Below are 27600 nucleotides of genomic sequence, written 5' to 3' on the forward strand. Positions count from 1 at the left end.
CTTTGAGTTGTTTGCAGCGAATTAGCATTCGTTGTAGAAATTTGTGTTCTACAGCAAATTTATGATTCGCTGCCAAAATGGCAGCCCGCTGTGAACCAGTTTTTGTTGCCAAATTGGCAGCCCGCAGCGAACCAGTTTTCGCTACTGAGTTGGGCACCCTGCAGCGAGCCAGTTTTCACTACCGAGTTGGGCAGCCTGTAGCGAGCCAGTTTTCTCTGCCGATTTCCACAATATGTCTTCTGGGCAGAAATGACTTAAATTCTAGTAACAATTTCATGGTATGATGATGTAAAATGTGGAACACTTGAATGTGAACCTATGAACTCTTCAGATAAGTGTGGTGATGAATGTGAATTGAAGATACAAATGAATAGATTGTGGTCTTTGGTGTCTTAGGTGTTGTGGCCGGGATCGGACCATTGCTAGGACAAGGACAGACCACAAGTGGAGCAGGTAGGTGGTTTCCACCTTTTTCCCATTTTGATGTTTATGTTGTGAAAAGATTAACATGTAATGATATTTTATTAAATCCTTGTTGTAAGAGGAAACAATGAAGAAGAGTTGGATTAAATTCTTGATGATTGTCGAAACGACTATGAAATGTCAAACAAGTTCTTAATGAATGTTGAAACAATGGTGAAAATGCTAGAGTTCTAAACTGATCCATTTGAGGTGAACATCTTATTGAGTTGTGATGAATACTAAACTGAATGTGATGATGGGGCTGTTATGAATTTAGGCTACTAATGAATGGTAGTATGTGTCGTACGAAGGATCTACTTTTGTATTCTTATTGAATGTAATGGTGATGAATGATTGTATGAGTATTATAAAGGATCTACTATTTTATTATATTGAATGTAATTGTGATGAATTTGCTACCAAGGATCTATCATTTATTATATTGAATGTAATGATGATGAATGATTGTATGAGTGTTATGAAAGACCTATCATTGTATCGTATTGATGGTTAATTACCACAAATGGTGGTGTGTGTAATACGGGGGATTTATTATTGTGTTGCATTGAACATTAACTATCAGGAATGGTTGGATGAGTGTTACAAAGGGTATTGTCGTGTTGTGTTATATTGAATGCTAAACTGTTGTGGGATGTTTGGTTCTGCATTACAAAGGATCTATCATCGTGTTATGAAATGAGAAACTACTAGGAAATGGTGGTACGAGTATCCCTAAGGGTCTGCTTTGATGTTGCAAGGAATATAAATTTGTCATGAATTGTTTGATGAAACAATGATTAGCTTCGGCTAATGGCATCCGAGTGGATGACCGGAACAAACGATTGATTAGCTCCGGCTAATGGCATCCGAGTGGATGACCGGGACAAACGATTGATTAGCTTTTGCTAATGGCATCCGAGTGGATGACCGGAACAAATAATTGATTAGCTTCGGCTAATGGCATCCGAGTGGATGATCGGAACAAACGATTGATTTGCTTCGGTTAAGGGCATCCGAATGGATGACTGGCACAAATGATTAAATAGCTTCAGCTAGCGGCATCCAAATGGAGGACCGGGGTAAATGATTGATTAGCTCTGGCTATTGGCCTCTAAAGCAGACGACTGGGATGAACAAAGATTAGCTCCGACTAATGGCATCCTAAATGGATAATCGAACTTAATAAATGATTAGCTATGGTAATAGCACCATAGATGCATTACCAGAATGAATAAATGATTAACTTTGGGTAAATGGCATCCTAAATGGATAATCGAAATTAATAAATGATTAGCTATGGTAATGGCACCATAAATGAATTACCAGAATGCATAAATGATTAGCTTTGGGTAAATGGCATCCTAAATGGATAATCGAAATTAATAAAGGATTAGCTATGGTAATGGCACCATAGATGAATTACCAGAATGAATAAATGATTAGCTTCGGTAAATAACATCCTAAATGGATAACCGAGATGCATGAATTACTAGCTTCGGCTAATAACATCCTAGGTGGATAATCGAGATGAACAACGGCTAATAACATTCCAAATGGATACTCAGGAATGACTAGCTTTAGCTAATCGCATCTTAATGGATGACCGAGATGAAAAAAAAAAAAGAGAAGAAGAAGAAGAGAAAGAAGAAGAAACGGTTAATGGCACCCTAGTGGATGGCAAGATGAATAAATGATTGGCTTCGACTAATGGCCTCACAAGAGGATTGTCGGATTTGAGTGTATGAGTTAGTTTTAAGAAGAACTGATGTTGTCATGTATACTACGTTTGGATATACTAAGTATATGAAAGGACTATAATAGTTATGCTTTAACCATAGAAAAACATTAAATCGGCTAACGACATTCGAGATGAATGATTGGGTTTGAGTACTGAAATTTGCCTCGTTAATTGATGGATTAGTAACGGTGGTATTTACATAAGTAAAGGGAAATTGAAGAATGATGCTTTTTGGTCCATGAATAAAATGTGGCTTTAATCTTGTTTTATTATGTTTCTTAAATGACCTATAATGCTTAAAATTTCCTTGTATTGTAACAGGGACATCATATCAATATGGTGCGAAAGGAAATTCATTTTGTGGCTCACACATTTCGAAAAAGAATTATATACTCGTATATTATGGGTGATATGAGTTCTACATGAACGAACATGTAAATCACTTAATTAGTCATTCGATCCCTTCTGTAAAAAACTAGTAATTAAATATTGAAATGGAATACGAATGATAATGTATGAACTCGTGATAATACGAGATTAGAACAAAAATGGAAATTATGAATAAGTCGAGATGATGTAAAAAAAAAATCCAGCGACTTTGGCCTTGAAAAGGTTGGGTCGTTACAATAACATTACCTAAATGATTTCTAAAATTTCTTTGCAATAATAAAACATTCATGAAGAAAATGAGAAGATAAACATTAAGATTCATTCATATCTTAAAGAACTCACCTCAATCACCATCATCCTTGATTTGGATCCAAGAAAGAGATTAACCAATCATGATTATATATAAGAACACTTTAATAAACATGAAATAACTTGAATCAAACTGAAATAATAAGTTTTACAAACTAAAGAACCGAAATCTACAAAGAAGAACACAACAAAATTTCAGTAAAAATTCAGACACAAATTTGACTCTAACTTTGGAAAGCAATTCGACCCTCTTAGAAACCTCCTCTGGAGATGGCTATTAGATACATATTTATAGGCAATTCTGTTAGCTTTCCAGATCATTAAAGAACAGCTCATTTGGACATCTTAGTCAAACATTATGGGCAAAACACCGAAAGGTGTTCTTGAAAATTAAATCAGGCCAGCTTGGAGAACACTTTGGTGCATGTTTTTCTTCCTCTTTTATGAGCTGTCTCTTTCTTCTTTTTGACCCAAAATAATGTCACAATGTCCCCTCCAGCTTTCCATCCATGTGCTTGCCCTCTTGGATCAATGAATTGCCCAAAATAAATCAAATGTTATTTGTTGTGTGGACATGTAAGATCATGGATTGTGCTTGGGCTGATTTGGGGCTGAGTTTAAGCATCAAATAAGTATACAAATGTACCTATTATTTGGGCTAAGATTGACATTGAAACCTTGAGTGTTTGATGGTTGAAGTTTGCACACAACATAAGGCAAGTTTGGGTTTGAAATAGATCATATGATATTCTTTTCTAGAATTGGAATATAATTCATTTTTGGGACAAATTTGGAGCACTTATTTGAACCAAGATTTGCTTCAATCTTCAACTAATTTTCTCTTCAATTCTTTGTTCCGAATTCCGACATTGAATTTTCTAAAATAATTCATTTAAGCTTCAAAAACCTATCGAAACATTAAAAGAAACTTTATTACTAAAAAGCACATCACTTATTATAAAAAACCCAAATAAAAACAATAAATACATATGTAAAATAAAAGACTTAATGATACTTTTGATGCACAATGAGGACGGAGAAAGAATGAGTTTTTAGATTTGAGGTAGGGAGATTTAACAATTCTGGAGTATGAGAGGAGATTCCAGGATTTAGCAGCTTTTGCCTCCACTTACCTTCCTACAGAGCATCACAAGGTAGAGAGGTTCTGTGATGGACTAAGGCAAGAGCTGAGGATGATATTGATAGCCATGCAGTTTTAGTCTATTCAGGAATTGGTATGGGCTATTCAGGGTATGGAGAGGGTAATAAGTGATGCCCTAAAGCAAGTGGTCGAGCAGAGTCAGGTGACTAGAGCTAAAAGGAGAGATTTTGGGTCTTTGACTGGGAGACCTCCTTTCTCAAAGAAAGGAAAGAGTGGGCAATCCTCAGGACAGTTCTAGAGGAGAGGTGGGAGTTTCACCTCAGGAGGTAGCTTAGTAGGATCTAGGCAAGTGGGTGGAGAAGGATTGATTAGTACTTCAAAGTGCATTTTTATCAAGGTTTTATATCATCATTTTGCACTTGAAATATCAATAACTCCTTAACTAAAGCATGTTTTATAATAACATATCTAATAATATAAGATACCTTTAATTTATGGTAAATGTTCATCTTAAATGCAGGCCTATCACATAAATAAAAGGATTGATTGATGAGTTTAAGTACTGAAATTGAAAGTACAAAGAGAGGGCTAAACATAGAAAAGAGATGTTGATGCAGTCCAAACCAGAACACTTTTTGGTAATTGGGTCATATCTAGAGTTGTAGATCTCAGATTTAGGTTTGCTTTATATGTATGGAAAATTAAAACATAGGCCTACAACTTTCATTTGGAGTCCAAGATTTAAAAAGGCTGTTTTCAAGTCCAAATTATAGCAACAACAGAGAAGTCTGAATCTATCCTGCAACCCAGACATTGTTCAGTGTTCAGCCCATATCTCGAGTTCTAGAAGTCCAAATAACCTTAATTTTTTTTCTAGAAAGATAAGACAATTTCCTTTAACTTTCATGCGTATAGGTGGTTCCAATTCTGATGCTAACAATGATGTTTTATTCAAATAAGAAGATAAGGATTTTCACCAAGTCAAGAGTTGGCCACCCACTCAACAATTAGTCATCAAATCAATAATTCCAAATTTTAGCCTATAAAAGGAGGCATTTGCCATGCATTTGGGGGCTTGGTTGTTCAGATCAAGAACTTTCTCTTGTTCTCTCTCTTTATATTTTTTTGTTATTCTTAAGTTTTACTTTCATTAATATCTTGTTTATGCTTTTCATTTCCTTTCCTTTACTTAGTTAACTTGTATCTTATTTATGTTCTTATTTTGTTTATTTATGTTTCTCTTCTTCATTATGTTTAGCTAAGTTTATTATGTCAATGTGAAAAGGTTACACTAATGGTGTAAGAATAAGTATGGTGTAAACTCAACATGGACCTTAATGTTTAATATTATTATGTGTTATCTTTTTATCTTACTAATTCTTAATACCTTGCTTGTTAAATGGTTAATCTAGATTTGTGTTGTATAACACTTGGTACAACAAATGCTTAACACTCTCATAGCCCAACCGTATGGTATTACCTACACATGTGCTATGAAAGGAATTTGATTTGTTGTTAACATAAGTTAGCATCATGAATTCTTGATAATATTTAAAAGTTTGGTGTTACTTAAATAAGATAATTAATATGATCATGTTAACAATTTATAATGAGCTATTAATGACAAATCATCCAATTGGAACCTCCTTTGTGTGTGGTTTCCAGTTAAATAATAAGAGTTTATACTATACTTGTTTGAAATACCATTTGTGGATCCTCTAACCTTGACATTTGTTTTTATCATTGTTTAATCCTTACATTAATCTTCCATCTCAAAGTTCTTATCAACTTCTTTATTATTATTATTATTATTAATGTTTAAACTACCGGAATTTTGACGGAGTCCCCCTTATACCAGAAGGTCCCAAGTTATTGACATGTAACCTGTGTACACTTCTAATAATTCGCATCTCATAACTTAATTCCCAACCCAATCATCCTGGGTTTCATGTCCAAAATTATACTCACACCTATCAACCACAATATTTATGATATGCATCATTATATAACAAAATATCATTATGGATGGATAAAAATAAATAAATATAAATACAAAGACATGAAATATGGTTATATGAACTACAGGGTTAAATTTTCATGTTTACAAAATACAAGGGTATACTCCCTAAAACCTAGATTACAAGAAGGGAACATAAGCTAGGATCTACTCATGTCGTGCATGCGATGATCCTGAAATAAAATACATATTATTGAAAGGTGAATATCACAATAAATATAACAACATGAATATCTAACAATTTCAACAGGGTAACATGCATTAATATTTCATTCACTTCTCCCTTCTAGTTTTTATTAGAATCTTTTCCTTATTCAACTATTAATAATTGTTCCCTCTATCACTATCAACCTTCATTCTAGACTTTATAAGATCAAACATGATTATTTTTGCTTATCACATTACCGATACCAATTTCACTAGTATCATCATCATCACCCCATAGGAGTCGATGCAAGGTGATCCTCTTACCCGAGATCCTAACATACACTAAATGTATACTAGTCAATACATGGTGATCCCTTACCTGAGATCCTAACATGCACTAAATGTATGCTAGTCCATACATGGTGATCCCCTTACCCAGGATCCTAACATACACTAAATGTATGCTAGTTCATGCCTGAAATCACACTTCTCATATTTCTTTTGTCAGTGATAATTTCATCATTTGGCAATTCACACAACAACTTTTCACCTTGAATACACATGCATTCAGTAATTCACATTTAACATTAGTAATATAATAAAATCATGGAATTAACTAGAAAGTATAGGTGCGATTCACCTACCTGCAATAGAAGCTCTACTCGTGCTCCTTTGCTGCTGCTATTGTACCACGCCTGTGGTCCCTCCTACAAGTCATAGGTTTATCTCATAAATTTTTCTAACTCAAGGATATGTTTTATACTAACCATATCAACAACCAATAAGTCTTTCTTTCAGTCATTTCTTAATATTTTACTTTTTTCTCATTTCACCCATTAATATTGTTGTTCTTTGTCTAACCACAATTATCATTTCTTTCTTTATATTTGAATTGTTTGTATTTAAATCCCGAACTGTCATTGTCTAAACATTGAACTGTTACTGTCCGACCTCTCCTCAGATTTTTAACTATATCTAGAGTTATAGAACTCCGATTCAAGTGAGATTAGTCTCGTTGGAAAGCTAAGACATGAGGCTACAAGTTCTCTGAAGGAAAGAGAACCCAGTTTTGCCTCAAAGATAGTCAAAATTTCTTATCAACGAACCAGACCTACTAACTTATAGGGTCTATCATGACCCAGTCTTGGATGGTGACCCATAGCTGGAGTTCTATAACTTCAAATTGAGCAAGACCAATTTCGTTAGTTCTATGCTTTTCATTTCCTTTCCTTTACTTATATAATTATGTTCTTATCTTGTTTATTTATGTTTCTTTATTTCATTATGTTTAGCTAAATTTATTATGTCAAGGTGAAAAGGTTACACTAATGGTGTAAGAATAAGTATAATACAAACTCAACATGGACTTTAATGCTTGATACTAACATGTTTTATAGTTATTATCTTGCTCACTCTTAATACTTTGCTTGTTAAATGGTTAATCTAGATTTGTGTTGAACAACCCTTGGTACAACAAATACTTGGCACTTTCACAGCCCAACTATATGGTATAATGGACACCTGTGCTATTAAAGGAACTTGATTTGTTATTAACATAAGTTATCACCATGAATACCTGATAATATTTACAAGTATTTGCATTACTCGAATAAGATAATTAATGTAATCATGTTAACAATTTATAATATGATTGAAACCTCCTTTGTGCGTGGTTTTTAGTTGAGTAATAAGAGTTTATATTATACTTGTTTGAAATACCATTAGTGGATCCTCTAACCTTGACATTTGTTTTTATCATTGTTTAATCCTCACATTAATCTTACATCTCAAAGTCCTCTTTATTATTATTATTATTATTGTTGTTGTTGTTATTTATAATTTATATAGTTAACCTCCATATAGTTCAACCCCGATCTTGTTGAGTTATTTATTACTTCGACACTCCTACACTTAAGAGAAGACATTAATCTTTTGGTCGTGTCAAATTTTTGGCGTCGTTGCCAGGGAGGTAAATTCTTGTATAAATTATAATATTTATTTTATTTTCTCTTTTCACTTATCATTTTATCTAACTTTTGTTTATTTTGTTTTGTTTTGTTTCATTTTCTTTTCTTTTCTTTTCTTCCTTTTCTTCTCTTCTTACACGTTTATGAGAGTTTGATCATGTACATTAAGTGGTAGACTTTGTAGGGTATCCTCATCATTTCTAGAAAATATGGCCGAATAAGATAACTATTCGCTTCATATTGAGAATAATGAGAATAACCGTATGAGAACACTTAGAGATCACATGAATCCTACAAGAACAAGTGCACCCTCATGCATAGTTTTCCCTTATGATGCATCTCATTATTCAACTTTTCATGGTTATCTATTCATAAACTAACTGTATTTTCTATTTCATAAACTATTTGCAAAATTGTTGTTACTAGGATGACAGAGTAAAGGAGTTTTTTTTGTTAAAGTGACTCTTGAGATGCATCTTAGTAAACATTCTTAACAAGGTCTATCAGAATACTTCTTAAAATGTTCAGGTTTACAAACTCTCATATTGTTATCACTTGATTTTGCTCATATACTCATTTAACAAGTATTCTTAAATCTTCATTTTCACACACACTTTAAAATATGTTGCATATTGGATTATTACATTATTTATGTTATTTTGTTAAAAGTAACAACTAAGGGAAAGGGATAGTATATAATTTACAAAAACAAAAAAACAAAAACGTAGACAAGTTTGGTTTTGTAGCCTCTCTAACCTAAGCAATTAAGCCCGAAGGGGTGTTTTAACACTTAATACCCTAAAGTCAACTGACTTGGGAGCTATTGGTACAACGCTTATTACATGGGTTGAGGAGAAAAGCTTAAGGGAATCAAACATTGCACTATCTACATATCAGTATCTACAACTTAAGTTATTAAGCTCGTAGGGGTGTCTCAACACCTAATTCCCTAAGACCAACTAGTCTAGGAGTCACTAGTCGAAAGCTCGTTACATGGGTTAAAGATGCATTGTGTTTTAAGTTATATGTATATATTAAAAAAAAAAGATAATAATCTCAACCCAAGGAAGTTAACCTTAAACAATAAAACATAAAATTGTTTTTCTTCCAAGTAAAGCCCCATAACTATATGTTGATATTTTGAGCACAAAAGAAAAGTTTATTAATATCTTGTTTAAGAGGAATTGAGTAGATATATGAATTTAATGAGAGTTTGTTTATCTGGATAGATTAATGGAAGTTGAATTATGAATGCCTTGCGTTGTGGAATTTGCAAATTGTTTTTCTATTTTAACGCTTTGATTACTAGGGACTAGTAATAATCTGGTTGGGGGGTGTGATTGGTACTTAAAAGTGTATTTTTATCAAGGTTTTATATCATCATTTTGCACTTGAAGTATCAATAACTCATTAACTAAAACATGTATTATAATAACATACCTAATAATATAAGATACCTTTAATTTAGGGTAAATGTTCATCTTAAATGCAGGCCCATCACATGAATGAAAGGATTGATTGATGAGTTTAAGTATTGAAATTGAAAGGACAAAGAGAGGGCTAAACTTAGAAACGAGATGTTGGTGCAGTCCAAACTAGAACACTGTTTGGTAAATGGGTAATATCTCGAGTTCTAGATGTCCAAATGACCTCAATGTTTTGGAAAGATTTGGTAAGACATAGGCCTACAACTTTCATGTGAAGTCCAAGATTTAAAAAGGCCGTTTTCAAGTCTAAATTATAGTAACAACGGAGAAGTCCGAATCTGTCCTGCAGCCCAAACACTGTTCAGTGTTCAGCCCATATCTTGAGTTCTAGAAGTCCAAATGACCTAAATTTTTTTTCTTGGAAAGATAAAACAATTTCCTATAACTTTCATGGTATAGGTGGTTCCATTTCTGATGCTAGCAATGACATTTTATTCAGACAAGAAGACAAGGATTTTCACCAAGTCAAGAGTTGGCCACCCACTCAACAATTAGTCATCAAATCAATAGTTCCAAATTTTGGCCTATAAAATGAGGCATTTGCCATGCATTTAGGGGTCTGGTTGTTCAGATCAAGAACTTGCTCTTGCTCACTCTCTTTATATATATATATATATATATATATATATATATATATATATATATTAATTCTTAAGTTTTGCTTTCATTAATATCTTGTTTATGCTTTTCATTTCCTTTCCTTTACTTAGTTAACTTGTATCTTATTTATGTTCTTATTTTGTATATTTATGTTTCTCTTCTTCATTATGTTTAGATAAGTTTATTATGTCAAGGTGAAAAGGTTACACTAATGGCGAAAGAATGAGTATAGTGTAAACTCAACATGGACCTTAATGTTTAATAATAACATGTCTTATCTTTTTATCTTACTAATTCTTAATACCTAACACTTGGTACAATAAATGCTTGGCATTCTCATAGCCCAACTATATGGTATTACCTACACTTGTGCTATGAAAGGAACTTGATTTGTTGTTAACATAAGTTAGCATCATGAATTCCTAACAATATTTAAAAGTTTGGTGTCACTTAAATAAGATAATTAATATGATCATGTTAACAATTTATAATGAGCTATTAATGACAAATCATCCGATCGGAGCCTCCTTTGTGTGTGGTTTTCAATTGAATAATAAGAGTTTATACTATACTTGTTTGAAATACCATTAGTGGATCCTCTAACCTTAACATTTGTTTTTATCATTGTTTAATCCTTACATTAACTTCCATCTCAAAGTTCTCATTAACTTCTTCTTCTTGATTACAACAACTACTACTACTATTACTATTGTTATTATTGTTGTTATATTATTGTTGTCTATAATTTATACAATTAACCTCCTTGTGGTTCGATCCTGTTCTTGCCGGGTTATTTATTACTTCGACACTCCTGCACTTGGGAGAAGACAACAATCTTTTGGTCGTGTCAAACACCATCAGATTAAAGCTTTTTCCTTTTTTATTAAAAGATAAAGCTAAAACATGGCTACAAAATTTGAGACTAGGATCTATTCGTGCTTGGGATGAAATGCAATAACAATTTTTAAAGAAGTTTTTTCCATCTCACTAAACAAACTCTTTCAAAAGACAAATCATCACTTTCACTCAAAAGCGAGGAGAAACATTTTACCAATGTTGGGATAGGTATCAAGACTTGCTTAATACTTGCTCTCATCATAGTTTTGAAACATGGAGATTAGTTTCACATTTTTATGAAGGGTTAACACCTAAAGATATGCAAATGGTTGAATTGATGTGCAATTGAACTTTTAAAGATAAAGACCTTAATGAAGCAATGGAGTACCTAGACTTGCTAGCTAAAAAGGCTCAAAATTGGGACACTACAGGTACTTATGAGGCATCAAATAAAACTCAACCTCATACATCTAGTGGAGGTATGCACAATCTTAGGGAAGATCATGACCTCCAAGCCAAGTTTGCATCTTTGGCTAGAAAAGTCGAGGCACTAGAATTGAAAAAGAGTAGTCAAATAAAATATGTTCAAGAAATTGTATGCCAAATCTGTGAAACAATGAACACTCAACAAATAATTGTCCAACTTTGCCTTCTTTTAGGGAATGCCTCCATGAACAAGCTCATGCTTTAAAAAGTTTTCAAAAGTCCAATCATAACCCATACTCACAAACATATAACCCTGGTTAGAGAAATCACCAAAATTTCAGTTGGAAGAGTGATAACAATAATACACAAACTTCACAGCCACCATTTTAAGCACACCATAATTTCCAAAATTCTCATGGATATACACCTCCTTATGCTCCCCCTCGTAGAAGAAATCTTGAGGAAACATTGCATGCATTCACTGAAAAGCAGGAGACAATCAACACTCAATTTGCTTAAAACATGGCAGATTTTAAAGATACTTGATTAGTACTTAAAAGTTCATTTTTATCAAGGTTTTATATCATCATTTTGCACTTGAAGTATCAATAACTCCTTAACTAAAGCATGTTTTATAATAACATACCTAATAATATAAGATACCTTTAATTTAGGGTAAATGTTCATCTTAAATGCAGGCCCATCACATGAATGAAAGGATTTATTGATGAGTTCAAGTATTGAAATTGAAAGGACAAAGAGAGGGCCAAACTTAGAAAAGAGATGTTGGTGCAGTCCAAACTGGAACACTGTTTGATAATTGGGTCATATCTCAAGTTCTAGATGTCTGAATGACCTCAATGTTTTGGACAGATTCGGTAAGACATAGGCCTACAACTTTCATGTAAAGTCCAAGATTTAAAAAGGTTGTTTTCAAGTCCAAATTATAGCAACAATGGAGAAGTCCGAATCTATCCTACAACCCAAACACTGTTTAGTGTTCAGCCCATATCTCGAGTTCTAGATGTTCAAATGACCTCAATTTTTTTCCTAGAAAGATAAAACAATTTCCTATAACTTTCATGAGTATAGGTGGTTCTAGTTCTGATACTAGCAATGATGTTTTATTCAGACAAGAAGATAAGGATTTTCACCAAGTCAAGAGTTGGCCACCCACTAAACAATCAGTCATCAAATCAATAGTTCCAAATATTATAAAAGGAGGCATTTGCCATGCATTTAGGGGCTTGGTTGTTCAGATCAAGAACTTGTTCTTGCTCTCTCTCTTTATATTTTTTTTTTTATAATTCTTAAGTTTTGCTTTCATTAATATCTTGTTTATGCTTTTCATTTCCTTTCCTTTACTTAGTTAACTTGTATCTTATTTATGTTCTTGTTTTGTTTATTTATGTTTCTCTTCTTCATTATGTTTAGCTAAGTTTATTATGTCAAGGTGAAAAGGTTACACTAATGGTGTAAGAATAAGTGTAGTGTAAACTCAACATGGACCTTAATGTTTAAGATTAACATGTCTTATCTTTGTATCATACTAATTCTTAATACCTTGCTTGTTAAATGGTTAATCTAGATTTATGTTGTATAACACTTGGTACAACAAATGCTCGACACTCTTATAGCCCAACCGTATGGTATTACCTACACCTGTGCTATGAAAGGAACTTGATTTGTTATTAATATAAGTTAGCATCATGAATTCCTAACAATATTTAAAAGTTTAGTGTTACTTAAATAAGATAATTAATATGATCATGTTAGTAATTTATAATGAGTTATTAATGATAAATCATCCGATTAGAACCTCCTTTATATGTGATTTTCAGTTGAATAATAAGAGTTTATACTATACTTGTTTGAAATACCATTAGTGGATCCTCTAACCTTGACATTTGTTTTTATAATTGTTTAATCCTTACATCAATCTTCCATCTCAAAGTTCTCATCAACTTCTTCTTTATTATTATTGTTGTTCCTGCTGTTATTGTTATTGTTGTTGTTGTTGTTGTTGTTCTTATTGTTGTTGTTGTCTTATGTTGTCTATAATTTATACAATTAACCTCCCTATGGTTCGACCCCGGTCTCGCCAGGTTATTTATTACTTCGACACTCCTACACTTGAGAGAAGACATCAATCTTTTGGTTGTGTCAAGTTTTTGGTGTTGTTGCCGGGGAGGTAAATTCTTGTACAAATTATAGTATTTATTTTATTTTCTCTTTTCACTTTTATTGTATCTAACTTTATTTCTTTTTGTTTTCTTTTCTTCCTTTTATTCTCTTTCTACACGTGCATGAGTGTTTGGTCACATCCATTAAGTGGTAGACTTTGTAGGGTATCCTCATCATTTTCAGTAAATATGGCCGAAGAAGATAACCAATCACTTCATAATGAGAATAATAAGAATAACCGTGTTAGAACACTTAGAGACCACATGAATCCCACAAGAACAGGTGCACCCTCATGCATAGTTTTCCCTCTTGATGCATCTCATTTTAATTTTAAGCTAGGCATTATTCAACTTTTACATTCTTTTCATGGCTTGGATCTAGAAAATCCATAGTTGCATTTGAGAGAATTTGAAGAAGTTTGTAACACCTATAATAACTTAAATTGTAGCATAAATACCATTAGATTAAAGCTTTTTCCTTTTTCATTAAAAGATAAAGCTAAAACATGGCTACAAAATCTTAGGTTAGGATCCATTCATGCTTGGGATGAAATGCAACAACAAGTTTTAAAGAAGTTTTTTCCATCTCACAGAACTAACTCTTTCAAAAGACAAATCACCACTTTCACTCAAAAACCAGGTGAAACATTTTACTAATGTTGGGATGGGTATCGAGACTTGCTTTAATACTTGCCCTGATCATGATTTTGAAATATGGAGATTGGTTTCACATTTTTATGAAGGGTTAACACCTAGAGATAGGCAAATGGTTGAATTGATGTGCAATGAAACTTTTAAAGATAAAGACCCTAATGAAGCAATGGAGTACCTAGACTTGCTAGTTGAAAATGCTCAAAATTAGGACATCATAGGTACTTATGAGGCATCAAGTAAAGCTCAATCTCATACATCTAGTGGAGGTATACACAACCTTAGGGAAGATCATGACCTTGAAACCAAGTTTGAATCTTTAGCTAGAAAAGTCGAAGCACTTAAATTGAAAAAGAGTGGTCAATTAAAATCTGTTCAAGACATTGTGTGTCAAATCTGTGAAACAAATGAACATGCAACCAATTTGTAAATCTCGAGAAAGAAAAAATCAAGGCTGGATTAAATTAAAGGAAATACACTAAACTAGAAAGAAGTGGGGGCAAAACGAATACACTTAAAGAAAATAGGACCTAAATGCAAATAAAAATAATTATAGAGCATAAGTACTCCTCTTCTCACCAAAAACAAATCTGCAGATAATGTAAAGAAAGAAAAGAGGGAGTTTTTTATATTCATTTTTACAAATCAAGATAGAAACACCAAAATTTCAAAAAAAAAAACTCATCCAAGATTAAGGGTTATAGGTAGAATAAACACTGGTGGGAAAAGGGATTAACAAGAAAAGAAGAGGGGAGGGTCGGCTGTCATTAGAAAGAAAAGGAGGGATCGAAACCTTGATTCGTACCGAGTAAGGTATTCTAAACCTGCTCTTATGAGTCACTTCAAGTTCATTGTGAATTGATGCGTGGATGTTAATTTATGGATTTTAGTTCTTAGACTTAAATTGAGGAAAAAATATGAGTTGCTAAATTAAAGAACTTCATGTGTTGTGTGTAAATGGAAAGGTTGACGAATCTAGACAGTTTCGTCTCTTAACTTTTAGAGAGATTTTGGGTAGGAGGATGAAGGAATTAGGATCAGATTCCTAATAGATATTGTAGTTTTGAATGTTGGCTAACTAATGAAATTGGTCTTGCTCAATTTGGAGTTATAGAACTCCAACTATGGGTCACCAACCGAGACAGTAATAGTTCAAAAATGAGACAGTGACAGTTCAATATCTAGACAGTAACATTTGGACAGTGACAATTCAAAAATGAGACAGTAACAGTTCAAAAAGGAGACAGTGACAGTTCAATGTCTAGACAGTACTCATTGGATAGTAACAGTTCAATGTCTAGACAGTAATAGTTCAAAAACAAGACAGTAACAATTCAAAAATGAGACAATGACAGTTCAGTGTCTAGACAGTAATATTTCAAAAATGAGACAGTAACAGTTCAAAAATGAGACAATGATAGTTCAATTCTAAACAGTAATAGTTGGACAGTGACAGTTCAAAAATAAGACAATAACAGTTCGGGATTTAAGTAGAAATAGTTCATATATATAGAAATGATAACTATGGTTGCACAAAGAATGACAATATTAATGGGTGAAATAAGAAAAACATAAAATATTAAAAAAATGACTGAAAAAAAGACTTATTGATTGTTGATATGTTTATAATAGAACATATCCTTGGGTGAGGAGAACTTATGAGATAAACCTGTGAATTTCAAGAGGGACCTCAGGCATGGTACAACAGCAGCAACAGCAGTAGGGGAGTACAAGTAGAGCTTCCATTGCAGGTAGGTGAATCACACCTATACTTCCTAGTTAATTACCATGATTTATTTATATTATTAATGTGAAATCTGAATTACTGAATATATGGGTATTCAAGGTGAAAAGTTGTGTGAATTGCTGAATGATGAAATTATCACTGACAAAGGAAATAGGAGAAGTACGATTTGAGTCGCAAACTAGCATACATTTAGTGTATGTTAGGATCCCGGGTAAGGGGATCACCATGTATGGACTAACATACATTTAGTGTATTTTAGGATCCCAGGTAAGGGGATCACCATGTATCGACTAGCATACATTTAGTGTATGTTAGGATCTCGGGTAAGGGGATCACTATGTATTGGCTAGCTTATATTTAGTGTATGTTAGGATCTCGAATAAGGGGATCACCTTGCATCGACTCATATGGGGTGATGATGATGGTACCAGTGAAATTGGTATCGGTAATGTGATAAGCAAAAATAATCATGTTCGATCTTATAAAGTTTGGAATGAAGGTTGAAAGTGGCAGAGGGAACAATTAATAATAGTTGGATAAAGAAGGGATTCTAATAGAAACTAGAAGGGAGAAGCAAATGAGCTATGAATGCATGTTACCCTGTTAAAATTGTTAGATGTTCATGTTGTCATATTTATTGTAATATTCACATTTCAATAATATGTATTTTGTTTCAGGATCATCATATGCACGACAGGAGTAGATCCTAGCTTATGTTCCCTTCTTGTAATCTAGGTTCTAAGGAGTATACCCTTGTATTTTGTAAACATGAAAATGTTTGTATAACTAAATTTGTATAATTAATGTTTAAACTTGATTGGATGAATTTAACCATGTAGTTCATATAACCATACTTCATGCCTATGTAATTATACTTATTTATTTTTATCTATCCCTAATGATATTTTGTTATATAATGCATATCGTAAATATTGTGGTGGATAGGTGTGAGTATAAGTGTGGAAATTGAAACCCTGGATGATTAGGTCAGGAATTAAGTTATGAGATGCGAGCTATTAGAAGTGTAAATAAATTCATGTCAATAACCAGGGACCTTCCGGTATAAGGGGGGAACTCTGTCAAAATTCAAGTAGATTTTAATATGAAGACCATGAATATATAGATATATACAAAAAAAAATTATTATGTTTTTTTTCAATTGACATGAGATTGTCGTTTTATCCCGGAATGGGGGATGTTACACAATGATTGTCCAACTTTGCCTTCTTTTAAGGAATGCCTCCATGAACAAGCCCATGCCTTAAACAATTTTCAAAGGCCCAATCATAACCCATACTCGCAAACATACAACCCTAGTTGGAGAAATCACCCAAATTTTAGTTGGAAGAGTGATAACAATAATGCACAAACTTCACAGCCACCGTTTCAAGCACACCATAATTTTCAAAATTCTCATGGATATGCACCTTCTTATGCTCCTCCTCGTAGAAGAAATCTTAAGGAAACATTGCATGCATTCATTGAAAAGCAAGAGACAATCAACACTCAACTTGTTCAAAGCATGACACATTTTAAAGATTCTCTTGCAAAATTCACATATGCTCTCAGTTTTCAAGAGAAAGGTAAGTTTCCATCTCAACCACAGCAAAATCTAAAGGGGCAATACAATGCAAATGCAAGTAGTTCCGGAAGCCAACACATAGATCAAGTCAAATCAGTCATCACTCTTCGTAGTGTTAAGGTTATTGAAAAACCCACTCTTGATCCTTGTGAGAAAGATGATGAGTCAATCTCTGAAGGTAAGGAAGGGGTTGAATCTGAACATTGTAAATAAAAAACTGATTCTCCACCAGCACTTCTATTTTCTCATGCCATGACCAAACAAAGAAAAGTCAATCACAATTCTGAAATCCTTGAAACTTTTAAACAAGTAAGGATCAATATACCTTTGTTGGATGCTATTAAACATGTACCTTTCTATGTTAAATTTTTGAAAGATCTATACACTATGAAGAGAAAACTAAATGTGAAAAAGAAAGCATTTTTAGTCGAACAAGTAAGTGCTATTCTTCATAACAATAATGCTTTGAAATATAAAGACCTTGGTTGTCCTATAATTTCTTGCTTTATTGGAAAACATAAAATTGAAATAGCCTTACTTGATCTTGGAGCTAGTGTGAATTTACTTCCATATTTAGTCTTTCAAAGTCTCAATCTAGGTGAGTTAAAACCAACTTCTGTAACTCTTTTACTTACTGATAGATATGTAAAAGTGCCTAGAGGAATAGTTGAGGATGTGTTAGTACAAGTTGATAAATTCATTTACCCTGTAGATTTTGTTGTCTTGGATACACAACCTGTTGAAGCATGTAATTCAATTCTTGTTATTTTAGGACGTCCATTTCTTGCAACTTCTAATGCATTGATTAATTGTAGGAATGGACTGATGAAGCTATTTGGAAACATGACATTGGAGATGAATATTTTCAACATTTGCAAGCAACCTAGAGATGATAATGATTTACAGGAAGTGGACTTTATTGAAAAATTAGTTCATGATCAATTTCAAACCACTTCCAGTGAAACTGAGATTGATGAACCTGACAAGTTGCAAATGGTCTATTTTCAGGAAGAAGCAAAGGCATGTAATTAGAGACCATAAATTGAAGAATTGCCACCATGACCAATTGAGTCAATACCTTTAAGTGTTCACCCACCAAAACCTGATTTGAAGTCGTTACCATTCAATCTCAAATACTTATTTTTTGGAGAAAATGAAACTTTTCTGGTAATAATCTCTTCCAAACTTAATACACATCAAGAAGGTAAGTTATTACACACTTTGAAAATGCACAAAAATGCATTAGGATGGACCATAACTGATATAAAAGGAATTAGTCCTTTGATTTGCACACACAGGATTTATTTGGAGAAAAATGCTAAACCCTCTAAAGAAATGCAACGAAGACTTAATCCTAATATGAAAGAAGTAGTGAAAAATGAAGTCATTAAGCTTCTAGATAAAGCAATGTTTAACCATGCTCACGCCTTCATTGCCTTACCAGGTGGTCTGGGCAAATTAGAAGAGATCTTTCATATTTCCTCTTGGGCCCAACTGCACATTCACCACAAAACTATAGGTCTGTTAAATGTTAATGGTTTTTATGATAAGTTGTTGTCTTTTCTTGATCATGCCGTGGAACAAGAATTTCTAACATCTTCGGCACGACAAATCATAATCTTTGCTGCTACTGCTGAACAATTGATTGGCCAACTACAATCTTTCATCCCTGTAATTGATCCCCCCATGAGTCATATAAATTGGTCAACTAAGGAAAGCCATAAAAAGCTTAGATTGGATTTGAGCCTTCGTTTGTAAAAACTTTGTCTTTTGGTTTTATTATTATGTGTTGTTGTTTCTTATATTTGTTCAAGTGTGTTTCAGGTTTGTCAGTATTCGCTATTTTAGGTGATGTCTTCTAGACTCTATCTTTCTACCTTAGGATATTAAGGACAATGTCTCATTTTGGTTAGGGGGAAAGGGTAGTAGTTGATACTTTTTTAAAAAAAAAAAAAATAACTGTGTTTTCTATTTCATAAACTATTTGCAAAACTATTGTTACTAGGATGGCAGAGTAAATAAGTTTTTTTTTTTTTTTGTTAAAGTGACTCTTGAGATGCATCTTAGTAAACATTTTTAACAAGGTCTATCAGAATACTTCTTGAAATATTCAAGCTTGAATGGGTGTTTCAACACTTAATACCCTGTGGTGTTGAAACACCCATTCAAGTGATACCAATAGTAAACTCTCATATTGTTATCACTTGATTTTGCTCATATGCTCATTTAACAAGTATTCTTAAATCTTCATTTTCACACACACACTTTAACATATGATTATGGGTTGCACATTAGATTATTACATTATTTATATTCTTTTGTTAAAGGTAACAACTAACGGAAATGGATAGTATATAATTTGCAAAAAAAAAATTAAAAAAAAAAAAGTAGATAAGTTTGGTTTCGTAGCCTCCCTAACCTAAGCAATTAAGCCCGAATGGGTGTTTCAACACTTAATACCCTAAAGTCAATTGACTTGGGAGCTATTGGTCCAATGCTTGTTACATGGGTTGATGAGAAAAGTTTAAGGGAATCAAACATTGCACTATCTATGTATCAGTATCTGCAACTCAAGTTACTAAGCTTGTAGAGGTGTCTTAACACCTAATGCCCTAAGACCAACTGGTTTGGGAGTCATGTGTTGGCTTCCAGAACTACTTGCATTGCATTATATTACCTTTTGAGATTTTGTTGTGGTTGAGATGGAAACTTACCTTTCTCTTGAAAACTGAGAACATATGTGAATTTTGCAAGAGTATCTTTAAAATGTGCCATGCTTTGAGCAAGTTGAGTGTTGATTGTCTCATGCTTTTTAATGAATGCATGCAATGTGTCCTTAAGATTTCTTTTATGAGGGGGAGCATAAGGAGGTGTATATTTATGAGAATTTTAGAAGTTATGGTGTGCTTGAAACGGTGGTTATGAAGTGTGTGCATTATTGTTATCACTCTTCCAATTGAAATTTAGATGATTTCTCTAACCATGGTTATACATTTGTGAGTATGGGTTATGATTGGGCCCTTGGAAATTAGTTAAAGCATGGGCTCGTTAATAGAGGCATTCCCTAAAAGAAGGCAAAGTTGGACAATCATTTATTGAGTGTTCATTGGTTTCACATATTTGACACATAATTTCTTGAATAGATTTTAATTGACCTCTCTTTTTCAATTCTAGTGCTTCTACTTTTCTAGCTAAAGATGCAAACTTGGCTTGGAGGTCATGATCTTTCCTAAGGTTGTGCATACCTCCACTAGATGTATGAGGTTGAGTTTTACTTGGTGTCTCATAAATGTCTATAGTGTTTCAATTTTGAGCATTTTCAGCTCACAAGTCTAGGTACTTCATTGCTTCATTAGGGTCTTTATCTTCAAAAGTTCCATTGCACATCAATTCAACCATTTGCCTATCTCTAGGTGTTAACCCATCATAAAAATGTGAAACCAACTCTATGTTTCAAAGCCATTATAAATGCAAGTATTAAGCAAGTACTGATACCTATCCCAACATTGGTAAAATGTTTCTCCTGGCTTTTGAGTAAATGTGATGATTTGTCTTTTGAAAGAGTTTGTTCTATAAGATAGAAAAAACTTCTTTAAAAATTGTTGTTCCATTTCATCCCAAGCACGAATAGATCCTGGTCTCAAATTTTATAGCCATGTTTTAGCTTTATCCTTTAATGAAAAAGAAAAAAGCTTTAATTTGATGGTGTACATGCTACAATTTGAGTCATTATAGGTGTTACAGACCTCCTCAAATTCCCTTAAATGCAAGTATGGATTTTCTAAATCTAAGCCATGAAAAGAACGTAAAAGTTGAATAAGGCCTGGCTTAAAATTAAAATGAGATGCATCAGGGGGGAAAACTATGCATGAGGGTGCACCTATTCTTATGGGATTCATGTGGTCTCTAAGTGTTCTAACACGATTATTCTCATTATTCTCATTAGTGAGACTTTGAGATGATTCGTTGTCCCATCAGGCAGATGTATCCATGTTTGAGGTATCAGAGAGACAAGGGGAGATAATATACCCCCACCAATGGCACCGGTAGCTGGATCAAACCTATTTTTAGATCCTGCTTTTATGGAACATATAGTGAGAGCTATAGTAGCAAGAATGGTAGCGGGAGCCTCCAATACAACTCCTAGATTAGGGGGAGTAGTCACCATAGTGCAATGGGTGAAGGGTATGAGGGAAATGGGTTGTATGACTTACCGTGGCTCAGAGGATGGTGAGGTTGCTGGGCATTAACTGAGGAAAGTGGAAAGAGTTATAAATTAGATGTAGATGCTAGAGGAGCTAGGGGTGGATTGCATGACTCAGCTATTGGTTGAAAGTGCCCACTCTTGGTGGGAGACCATTAGAGAGAGGAGATCAAGGGAGGTATTGAGATGGAGGGACTTTCATGAAGAGTTTGAGGAGATGTATTATTCTTGGGAGCATAGGAGGGAACAATAGAAGTTTTTGGCTTTGAGGTAGGGAGATTTGATTGTTCTGGAGTATGAAAGGAGATTTCAGGATTTAGCAGCTTTTGCCTCCACTTACCTTCCCAGAGAACACCACAGGGTGGACAGGTTCCGTAATGGACTGAGGCAAGAACTAAGGATGATATTGATAGCCATGCAGTTTTAGTCTGTTCGGGAATTGGTACGGGCTAATCAGGGTATGGAGAGGGTAATAAGGGATGCCCCAAAGCCAGTGGTCGAGTAGAGTCAGGCAATTGGAGCTAAGAGGAGAGATTTTGAGTTTTTGACTGGAGAACTCCTCTCCTAAAGAAAGGAAAGAGCGGACAATCATCAAGACAGTTCCAAAAAAGAAGTGAGAGTTTCACCCCCGGAGGGAGCTTAGGAGGATTTAGACAGGTCAGTGGAAGAGGAGCTTGAGGAGGACTGTCTAGACCAGGAGTCAAAACTGCTGGAGGGTCTACAAAGTTGTTGCGATGTCGTGGTCGCATAAATTAATTACCCTAGCTTCAAACACAACAAACAAGATAGTTTAGAGCAAGCAAGGGGTCAATCCCATGAGGAAGGTTCAAGTTAAATTTTTATGCAAGATGATATGGAATTTGGGGGGGGGGGGTTTGGACGTTATATAAGCTAAAGTAAAAGAAAACAGAAAACTATCAAACAAAATTTAATAAAATTAGAAAATTATCAAGAGAACAAACCTTGGTCGTAAGCACACATCAACCTACAAAAATCAGAACTGATCATGGAAACAAAACATCAATTTATATTCTAAATATTTATCTTTTCTTAACATTGGTTAGTTAACGGATTCACCGTATAACTAACCATAACCATCAAACAACCACAGTGTCCGCACTAGTAACGTAATTCAATAGCAGCCTTGAGAACTAAATAAGTTGATTAATCAAGAAAACATAATTGTCCATAGTCTATGTTTGATTTGATTGAATGTTCTCCCTAAGATTAATAACATAGATTCACAATAATTATTAAACTAGTTGCTTCACAAGTTCATATACCACAACTCGAGTTTTGATATCAAACTTAGCAATAGATTGTCTACAATAATATCTTAGAGTTCGCTCTAGCAATTAAAATAAACAATCATAGGAAAAATAAGCATAGGAGAACAAACATATTCATCATATAAACTGAAAATAAATCTCACAGTTCTTTAAATCCGAAGGTTTCCGTGTCCTTGCAACCAAGAAAACGAGTTTAGCCTTGCATGTTTGTTGAACAACTAATAAAAAAGATGGAGGAATGCATGATTTCGGGTTTCTTTGAGGAGGGGGGTGCTTTTCTCCTCTTGGCTGGCTTCCCCCCTTCTCTTCTCTCATTCTTTTTATATCCTAGGAAACCCTAATCTCTATTTTACAAAATAGTCCTCCCTTAAGTAGACAGTTTACATTTAAGTACTTCAATAACTATTTTCCTAAAAAAGAAGAAATAGCCTTGCATGTCAAGATTTGACTTAGAGGAGCTAAATTGCTGAAATAAAAATGTGGATATCGGTTTAAATGATTCGAAACGTAATTTGGACTCATTTCTTCACGAAACTTGTTTGCTAGTAGAATTTAGTTGTCATCTTTGAAAAATCATATCTCCCTCATATGACATCTTTTGTGGATGTTATTTGGCACGTTGATAGGCCTTTGAGTCAGGAATCTAAAACAATTGAGTTTCCATCAATTGGACTTCTGTAGCTCCAGATATTCAAGTCGAAATGTCCAAAGGTCAATACTGGCAGATTGCAAGATTTGACTTTGAAGGCTCCGATTTCCATGCTCTTCCTTATTTTACTTTCTTGCCTTAGATGTCCAGAAAGGTATGTATGTTAGCTTTTTAATTCCACTGGAATCACTTAATTTTGACCTCTAGAGCTCACGATCTGCACAAAACATCGACTAAAGGTCAAATCTGCCAATTACCTCCAATTTACTCCTTTTTGCATCTTTCATCCAAAAGTGCCTTCAAAACATAAAACAAAGAATATCAAGGCATTTTATATATAAACACATAGGAAAAACACTAGTTAAATGTGGGTGAAACTATCGAATAATATGGTTGCATCAAGAGCAGAAGGGACCAGTATATCCATTCTGTTAGAGGCGTGAGCAGCGACACCCTAGAGATTGCTCCATGATGTCGGGGAGATGTTATATTTGTAGAGGTGAGGGGCATCGTCGGATAAATTGCCCGCATGTAGGTAGAGGCTATTACTATTGTGGGGACATGAGTCACATGAAGAAGGATTGTCCTCATAGAACTATCGAGGGAACCCATGGTCCGAGGATTAAGGTTCAGAGCCAGCATCAATTAGTGACAGTCGATTGTCCTATTAGGCCTACCTAGTTAGGGACGTGTGCTACTCGTGGGAGGCCCATAAATCAGAAGGGGAGGACTCAGGGTCGGGTATATCATATGACCTACAAGGATGTAGGAGTTGTACCTGATATGGTGACAAGTACTTTATAGTTAGATACAATGCAAGTTTATGCTTTAATTGATCTTGGAGCTAGTCATTCCTTTTTATCTTATAGAATTATGAATAACTTGCATGTGTTATCTAGTAACTTGGGTGTAAGAGTGACTGTTAGTACACCTTTGGGAGAGAATATACTTATTTATGATATTTATAGAGGGGTAAAGCTATACATTGGAGGGTTAGAGTTGAGAGTAGATCTTATGCCGTTAGAGCTATATGATTTTGATGTGATCCTGGGCATAGATTGGCTAAGTAAACATAAGGCACAAGTGGATTGTTTCACCAAGACGGTGACAATCCAAGGAATAGGTGATAAAAGAGTAATGTTTAAAGGGGAAAGAAAAGTAATTCCAAGTTGTGTAATCTTAGTCTTGGTTGCTAGAAAATTATTGAGGAAGGGTTGCTCTGCTTGGTTAGCTCATGTAAAAGAGTTGGAAAAAGGTAGCATAGAATTGGCTAGTATTCCTATTGTAAGGGAGTTTCAAGATGTATTCCCAGAAGAGTTGCCTAGATTACCTCCAGTTAGAGAAATTGAAGTTTCCATAGAGACTATTCCAAGAGTTTCTCTTATAGCCCAGTCTTCTTATAGGATGACACCTATGGAATTAGCGGAATTGAAGGTCCAGCTTCAGGAATTGTTAAGTAAAGGCTTCATCCAGCCTAGTAACTTGCCCTGGGGAGCTACGGTATTGTTTGTAAAGAAGAAGGATGGCACCCTTCATTTGTGCATTGATTATCATTAATTGAATAAAGTGACGGTGAAGAATAGGTACCTACTCCCACAAATAGATGACTTGTTTGATCAGTTGAAGGGTGTTAGGGTGATCTCTAAGATAGATATGAGATTTGGATACCACCAGTTAAGAATAAAGGAACAAGACATACAAAACACTACTTTCTGAACCCATTATGGGCATTACGAGTTTTTGTTGATGCCTTTCGGGTTAACTAATGCTCCGGCCATGTTTATGGACTTGATGAATTGGGTGTTTTGGCCTTACCTGGACCAATATGTGGTTGTATTTATTGATGATATCTTGGTATATTCAAACTCACTTGGAGCATGAACAACATCTAAGGGTTGTGCTAAAGACCTTAAGGGGAATCAATTATATGCAAAGCTGGATAAGTGTGAGTTTTGGCTTAAGGAAGTAGTATTTTTGGGCCATGTAATATCCGTAGAAGGAATATTTGTGGATCCAAGAAAGGTTGAGGCCATGTTAAAATGGGAAAGGCCTACCAATGTGACAGAAATCCCGAGTTTCTTAGGTCTTGCTGGATATTACCGGAGGTTTATTGAGGGGTTCTCCACCATAGCATCACCTTTAACTAAGCTGACCTGTAAGGAAGTCAGGTTTGTTTAGTCGAAAGAGTGTTAAGCGAGCTTTTGAGAACTGAAGGAGAGGCTCACTTCTACTCCTATGCTGGCCCTTCCATCGGGGACAGAAGGGTTTGTGGTATATAGTGATGCCTTAAAAAGGGGTCTAGGATGTGTATTAATACAACACGGGCATATGATTGCTTATGCATCAAGACAACTAAAGTCACATGAGGTGAATTACCCGGTTCATGACCTAGAACTAGCAGTGGTGGTATTTTCCTTAAAAGTATGGAGACATTATTTGTATGGGACACAAATTCAAATCTTTACAGACCATAAAAGTTTGAAGTATTGGATGTCACAAAAGGAGTTGAACATGCGGCAAAGAAGATGGGTAGAGTTAATAAAAGATTATGATTGTGTTATTGACTACCATCCTGGTAAGGCTAATGCAATAGCCGATGCCTTGAGTAGGAAGGTAAAAACAATGATGAATGATATGGAGCTTAAAGAACAAGAAAGAATAGTGGGATCACTATTAGATCAGTTAAAGATTCGATTTGTGCTTTGAGACAAGGTCTTGGTGGCTCAACATGCATATAGGAAGGTAAAAGAGATCAAGAAGAGGGTAAACAAGGGTATGGAGACATCATTTCAAATGTTATTCGATGGGTTAATAGCTATGGGTAGGCGAATTTATTTGCCTGAGGATAAGACTATGAAAAATGAAGTATTAAAAGAAGCTTATGAATCTCGATTTGCTACTCACCTTGGAAGTACAAAGATGTATAGGGATTTAAAGGAATACTACTAGTGGCCAAATATGAAGAGGGAGATAGCAGAATTTGTGTCGAATTATGTGATATGTCAACAAGTAAAGATAGAACACCAGAAACCTGCAGGGGAATTACAGTCATTATCAATTTCGAAATGAAAATGGGAGGATATTCCTATGGATTTTCTGACGGGATTACCCAGGGGAAAGAAGGGGAATGATGCTATATGGGTGGTCATGGATCGACTAACAAAATATGCTTTGTTTTTGCCTATAAAGAGGACTAATTTGGTGGATAAGTTGGCAAAACTATATATAAATGAAGTAATCAGACTTCACGGAATGCTAGTTTCAATTATATTGAATCAGGATGCAAGGTTCACATCGAGATTGTGGCCTAGCTTACAACGAGCAATGGGGACAAAGTTAAATCTGAGCACGACATTTCATCCTCAAATGAATGGTCAATCTAAAAGGACCATTCAAACTCTTGAGGATCTCTGGAGGTCCTGTGTGCTGGAGTTTGGAGGGAGTTGGAAGGATCTCCTACTATTGGTGGAGTTTACTTATAATAATAGCCATCAACGTACTATTGGTATGGCTCCATATAAAGCATTGTATGGGAGGAAATGTTTTACCCTAATTTGTTTGGAGGAAATAGGAGAAAAGAAGCTTTTGGGACCTGAAATGGTGCAACTGACAACTAACAAGGTGAAGGTGATCAAAAAGAGGATGAAGAAAGCCCGAGATAGACAAAAAAGTTATGCAGATAGTCGAAAAAGGCCTTTGGAATTCCAAGTGGGGGATAAGGTATTTTTGAAGGTGGTGCCTTGGAAAGGCATCATTCGATTTGGAGTAAAAGAGAAATTAGCCCTGATATATATTGGCCCTTTCGAGATTTAG

At 34.4% G+C, this 27600-nt stretch overlaps 1 pseudogene; it reads left to right on the plus strand.

The window, feature by feature from the left end:
* The first annotated feature begins 77 nt into the window (after positions 1–77).
* Positions 78–27600, plus strand: LOC140955052 (uncharacterized; annotated as a pseudogene).

The sequence above is a fragment of the Populus alba genome, chromosome 19, assembly GCF_005239225.2.
Source record: "Populus alba chromosome 19, ASM523922v2, whole genome shotgun sequence".
NCBI lineage: Eukaryota > Viridiplantae > Streptophyta > Magnoliopsida > Malpighiales > Salicaceae > Populus > Populus alba.